General features: G+C 35.1%; 1 protein-coding gene across 3 annotated transcripts in view; it reads right to left on the bottom strand.

Annotated features, from left to right (window-relative positions):
- LOC115220891 (allatostatin-A receptor) overlaps positions 1 to 7,500 on the bottom strand; it is a 356,256-nt gene that overhangs the window by 329,076 nt on the left and 19,680 nt on the right. The window lies entirely within an intron of this gene.

The following is a 7,500-nucleotide window of genomic DNA, read 5'->3' as shown; positions in this document are numbered from 1 at the left end:
ATCCAACACGACAAACGTGATTGAAAGCAAAATATTGAAATTTTGCAACATTTCAAAAGCCAGGAATTGAACACAAAAATCTTACACGAAAAAAAAAAAGAAAACAGAAACACAAAGGCATCAGAATATATGTGCACATACACACATAATCACATATATTCAATATATTGATTGATTGGAAACTATAAATATTGGAAGTCGAAAAAGATATGTGGTTCGATTCCTGTTGGGGGCCTCCGTTAATTTGCCGCGAATTCTTTTCGAATTTGGATATAAATACATACATCCCACCCATATATATTTATTTATTGTGTGTGTGCGTACCTATATGTATGTGTATGTGTATTTATGTAATATTCTATAGTAAAGTTTCATAAGCAATGCATTTAGAAATTATCCATCTGTTGGGACAACTAATTTGCAATATTTTTCTATCATTTGTCTTTCAACTTTTACTTTTCTTCTCTAGATAGATCGACTCCAGTACGTAATTGGTATTTAATGGCAGAAACGTTAGCGCGCCGGGCGAAATGCTTAGCGGTATTTCGTCTGCGTTACGTTGTGAGTTCAAATTCCGCCGAGGTCGACTTTGCCTTTCATCCTTTCGGGGTCGATAAATTAAGTACCAGTTACGCACTGTGGTCGATGTAATCGACTTAATACCTATGTCTGTCCTTGTTTGTCCCCTCTGTGTTTAGCCCCTTGTGGGTAATAAAGAAATAGGTATTTAATTTATCTACCCCGAAAGCATGAAAGGCTAATTCGACCTCGACGGAATTTGAACTCAGAGCGTAACGGCACGCGAAATACGACTACACATTTCGCCCGGCGTGCTAACGTTTCTGCCAGCACGCCGCTTTTTTCAACTTTTACTTATTTCATTCAGTTGACTGCGGTCAGCCTAGAATACCGCCAAGAAGACTGTCAATGAAGCAAATCCAACCCAGTACCTACACATCTACAAACTCATAGACTTAAAAATTATATACGACGGACTTTCCTTCTGCCAAATTAAATAAAGGGTATCCGTCGGATCCGGTGCTCTAGCAGAAGACACTTGATTAATGTGTCTGTCAAGGCACACTTCATACGCACACACAATTGCCTGACCCTCTACAGGATTTGATGACAATAAAAATTTCCTAATAAAAAGAAAACACTCGGTCAGTTACAATGAGGAGTGTTCCAATTGAACTTATGCACGGAAGAGCGTAACAGTCAGGGAGATTCAACGTGACACTGAATATGACGAGGCTGGCGCTTGACAGTAGAGGTACAAATCATTTCTGGACCAACGTGAAATAAAATGTCTTGTTCAACACAACACGCCACAAGCTATCAAACTCAGGACCTTACGATCGACGACCGAATACTTCTAGCCACTAAGCTACGCAGGGGCCTTCGCAATAATACTCTATTTCAGCTATTCCAAATTCAGTGAAACAATCACAAATTAGCCATTTGACAGCTAAATCTACTGTCTCATACACTGATATGTACGTTTAAACGGTTCTTGATCATAAGTTCATGATAGAAGAGGATAAGAAGTGTTAACATGTCTGACTTTAAAACTAGACATACGATCCATTTGGAAAAATATTGCGTTTCGTTATTTCGTCGAAGACATACGCAAACACAACCGAACTCGCACACATGTACACTGAAATGCCTCCAAAAACACACGAGTATGTTTAGACATCCATCATTCTCTGATACATGTTCATCCACGCAGAAAAAATCTGATGCAAAGGCGCACGTCCATACGTGCCTGTCTGTGGGTGTGTTATGTAGGTGTGTATTTGACTGTATGTGCCTGCATGTAGATAGATAAACTATGGATGACGTTACGTGATGAATGATATGAGATGGTATATAAACACACATTAAAAATGTCGGACATAAATACGTCAATATATAGATTGCATATATCTATTATTGGTAGACACATATATCGTATATATATAAATAAATATATATATATATATATATAAATATATATATATACATTCTATATATATAAATATATATATACATACATATAAATATATATATATATATATCTATATATATATATATAATATATATATATATATTATATATATATATATATATATACATATAAATGCACACACACATATATATATATATATATATATATATATATATATATACATATGTACATATATATATATACATACATACATACATATATATATATATATATATATATATATATATATATATATATATATAATATATATATATATATATATATACATACCTACATATATATGTATATATACATGCATATATGGGTACAGGACATACTAACCGTAGACAGAATGAGAAACGAGTGCATAAAAAACAAAAAACATAGAAAACGAACTTTTCTTCAAACAACGAAAGAAACAAACAAACAGAGAAACGAGAAAGGCAACTCAAAGAACATTCCCTTCATCAGTTGTCCCCTGTTTTGTCTACTCCGCGTTTCGAAGATAGTTATTACTCTTCTAATTCTCTATTTATAAATCACCAGTTCATGTCAATTCCTTTACGGTCTTTTAAAAGATTTTTCATTCAAAAAATTACGATTGTTCCTGTTTTTTATCATATGAATAACTTTGCTAAACTTTGCTTATAAAGGACAGTACCCTACGTTTAGAATGGGAATTCCATCAAATCTGAGTGTAAACCCGAAATAAGTTCCATGTGACAATAATACTTGGGCAAAATCACAATTTCCTCTTGCGAAATACTATTCAATCAGCTTCTGGCGAAATTACTCGTTATATTATCTTTCTAATTTCTACAATCAGTAATTCTTTTGTGATTCTACCGTCGAATACTTATAAATAGAAGTTCTAATTTCTCCTTGGCAACCATAGGGTTTGCTATCATCCATCTCTGCTCTTCATCTTCGTAAACATTTAGATATATGTGTGTGTCTGTGTTTGTGTGTGTGTATTTGGACATGTATTTATGTACGTGTGTGTGTGTGTGTATGTGTTTGTATTTATGTATATGTACTTATGCATGTGTATGTGTATGTGTGTGTGTCTGTGTCTGTGTGTGTGTGATTGTGTCTATATATGTGTGTGTGTTCCTCTTGATAATTGCCAGCATGTAATACTTGAAACTAGCGCTTTCCCGCAGTCGTTCACTACATTTATCATCTCAGATTGACCAACATCGACAGCATTGTCTATTTCCCCCACAAATAATATATAATGCTACATAATCCGTTGTGCCTTTTCTGAAAAGAACAGGATGTGAAAGTCAAGTTGGCTCACAATATCACAGAGTGATCTATCGCTTACGATTTCTTTTATTAGCTTGAGCCAATAGACGTTTTCCCAGCAAGAATCAGACTGACGGTGTGAAATTCATTATTAGACACATCACACGTTTTATTCTGGTGCACTTTCAAAGATTATCAAAAAACTCTGTTTCTTCTCTTTCCAAATAAATACAAAACATACGCATCATTTTATCCGTTGCTTAAATATATTCATTGCGACAAGAAATATAAATACATGTATATATATATATATATATATATATATATATATATAATATATATATATTTAATCATATCAAAGGGAATGGACTCGCTAAAACAGATCAGAAACGAATTGGTCCAGGGTACTAGATGGTAAATGTTTTTCGTTTCCAAATTTATTCCTGTCGGATTTTATCTGTTATTTTTGTGGTTTACAGAACCTAACTGTTCTTTCTAATGTGTTTAATTCACGTTAAAGTTGATTCTTTATGTGTATAAATATACACTATATCGTATGACTATATATATATATATTTATATATATATATATATATATATATACATATATATGTGTGTGTGTGTGTGTGTGATATGTATGTATTTAAGGAGCACTGCGCCGGATACGACGACGAGGGCCCCAGCTTATACGATTAAAGAGGTAGCTTGTTCGTGAAATTATCGTGTAAGTGGCTGAGCACTCCACAGACACGTGTACCCTTAACGTAGTTCTCAGGGTGACACAGAGTGGAACAAGGCTGGCCCTTTGGAATAGAGGTACCACTCATTTTTGCCAGTTGAATGGACTGGAGCAATGTGAAAAGAAGTGTTTTGCTAAAGGACACAATTTGTCGCCGGGAATTGAACTCACAACCTTGCGATCGTGAGCCGAATGCCCTAACTACTAAACCACGCGCCTTCACAATATATATATATATATATAGAAATTCGGGGTGAGTACTTGATAATTATAAGCACCTGTGTATACCGTTTAGTGGTGTAGGTGGTGGAGTAAATTGATCAAAATAAAATAAAAACATGATGCGAAGGATTCAGCGGTACATATGTTTCGGGCCTTTATTAGACAGATTTATAACAATGCATAATGTGTGTCTGTGGCCTTCTTCAGCCGCGCACAACAGCTTCCACAAGGACATGTGTTACATCAAAAATTCTTGGTTGGGGATGCAAATCCTCTCATTCACGTACGACATAATGCGGCAGCAGCATAGAATTGAAGCGTCCATCTCTTTCTTCTCTCAATGTAGAATGAGGAAAATTGGATGTTGAGGTAATGTAAATAAATAAATACATATATAGAGGTGAAGATGGAGGGGCGAGAGTTCGGGACGAGGGATAAAAAATGTATAAAAAGTGTAAGTATAGAATAATATAAAAATGTAGCGGATAAAGATATAAAGAGTTGTAAGGAGATGTAAAGGGGGTATAAAGAAATATAAAGAATATAAATAAATGTAAAGGCATAAGGTTATAAAGTAAAAATAGAAATAAAAAAAAAAGTAAAAAAACCTGATAAAAACATGATAAAAGTGTAAAAGAATGTAAAGATAAGGGATGTGTAGAGGTTACGGACCAGCATGGTGGTCAGGAGATTGATAAAATTTAGTTGTAGAATTGTCAGTAAATCAACAGTTTCGTCTGGGGACCTAATGCGTTGTAAATCAGAGCTGATGAGCATTTAATCTGGTTCCTTGAATTAAATGGACTTCTAGTACATACATATCATCATGGATACATACACCCACATACACGCGTACATATACGCCTCCAAGCTTATAAGCATACACACGCACTCGCGTGTAAACACGTACATAAACACACACGCACCCACACGCACGCGCGTACACACACATACATACAACAACAGAATATCCGCATGTATACACGGACATTATACGCGTACACACTCACATGTATATACGCGCGCCCATCACTACATACACACACGTATATGCCCACGCCTCTAGGTCTAGGTATAAGATATTAAAGGATGTGTATAAGCACGCACACACGGCTGTGTGTCCGTATGTGCGTGCACATATACACTCATATACACACACAGAGACACACGCGCACATGGGTATAGCTATAAGATATCGAAGTATGCATGTACATATATGCGTGTGCATATGTATGTATGCGAATACACACGTACGCGGACGCTCGTATAGTCAAAAAGTGGATCCATAGGTAAGTAAATAAACATATATGGAGGTGTAAAGCGATAAGTTATGGGTAAGAATGAGGGTAAGGGTAACGATTAGAAATAAAAAATACAGTATAAAATAAGAAATACAATGTAATAGTTAGAAATGAAATATAAGAATTATAAAAATTATAAGAGTTAAGGTAAGGGATGAAAATAAAAATGAGAATAAATGGAAGTAGAATAAAAGTAAAAATAAAATTAAAAATAAAAATAAATGGAAGTAGGATAAAAGTAAAAATAAAAATAAAAATAAAAGTACAAATAAAAATAAAATAAAAATAAAATAAGATAAAAATATAATTTGGTAAAGTTTAACATGAGATGAAGGTGGTTGAAAGTTAGAGGTGTGTGTTAAACGTAGGGGCGGGCGGGGGGAACTGAAAATTGGAAGGGTGGGAAGTGGAGTTTGGCGGTGTGCGTTCAACATCCGAGTTAGAAATGTGAAAGGGTATAGATATAGGGAATTAAAGAGACTACATAGGGAGGATATAGGTGTAGGAGAAAAATATTTAGGGAAAAGAAGTCATATATGGGAGACAAAATTTGTATATTAGGAGGAAAATGCAGGAACCGTATATGCACATACACACACCCACACACACACACACACGCACATGTACATATATATATATATAATATATGTACACATACGTACACGTATGTGCACATACATATGTACACACACACACATACACATATACACGCACATATAGGAAGCGGGATGTGCTGGAGCCGACAGGTTGCACCGGGTGGGAGGAAATTGCATGGGGGAGTTGGTATAGGACCTAAGCATTGTAGTATTTGAAAGTATTAATAAGTTTATGTATACAGGATGGTTTGAACTCTGACCTTTGTTAATAAGATGTGTTTGTCTTTGAATTTCAAGATGTTCAGGAGTTCTACACAACATAGTTGGCATCCTGCTCTATTATTTAAATAAGATGCATCTGATCCGATGATGGACCATCTGAGTTTGAAGCCTATGCATTTGTCTTTTAATTCCCAAATTCTTTTAGAGAGGGAGGTGCTGTTAGCCTTATGTCTGTGTCTCAGCGAGGACCGGTGGTTGTAGTATCTAGATTTCCAGGAGGTTGAGCAACCAATATAGGTGAGTGTGTTAAACTGAGTACTCACCTCACATGAGTATATTACGTTTTTCGCCCTACATGCGCCCTGCAGCGGGCACTCTGATGCACATCTGCAGTTGCATTGCATTGCATTTTTCGGTCGTGTGCTGCTAATCCCAGGCGGAGGTGTTGTAATACGAGTGGGGGCGTTGGTATCCTCCTGGTTGTTGATGGGTGTAGTATTTCCCCTGTTGTGTTGGCGGGTGTTATTACTAACTGTTTGGGTAGTATGGCTGCCAGTCTGGTTATATTGTCTACTGTCTTATGCCTTTACATTTATTTATGTTTCTTTATATTTCTTTATACCCCCTTTACATCTCCTTACAACTCTTTATATCTTTATCCGCTACATTTTTATATTATTCTATACTTACACTTTTTATACATTTTTTATCCCTCGTCCCGAACATCCAATTTTCCTCATTCTACATTGAGAGAAGAAAGAGATGGACGCTTCAATTCTATGCTGCTGCCGCATTATGTCGTACGTGAATGAGAGGATTTGCATCCCCAACCAAGAATTTTTGATGTAACACATGTCCCTGTGGAAGCTGTTGTGCGCGGCTGAAGAAGGCCACAGACACACATTATGCATTGTTATAAATCTGTCTAATAAAGGCCCGAAACATATGTACCGCTGAATCCTTCGCATCATGTTTTTATTTTATTTTGATCAATTTATATATATATATATATATATATACACACACGCATATATGTATGTATGTATATACATATATATATATATATATATATCTATATATTATATATATATATATATATATATCTATATATATTAATATATATATATATATATATAAATATATATATATATATACATGTGTGTTTGTAAAAAGAAGAAACGG

Source organism: Octopus sinensis, linkage group LG17 (assembly GCF_006345805.1).
Source record: "Octopus sinensis linkage group LG17, ASM634580v1, whole genome shotgun sequence".
Taxonomy (NCBI): domain Eukaryota; kingdom Metazoa; phylum Mollusca; class Cephalopoda; order Octopoda; family Octopodidae; genus Octopus; species Octopus sinensis.
Note: the sequence above shows the minus strand (reverse complement) of the source record. Positions and strands in the feature narration are given on the sequence as shown.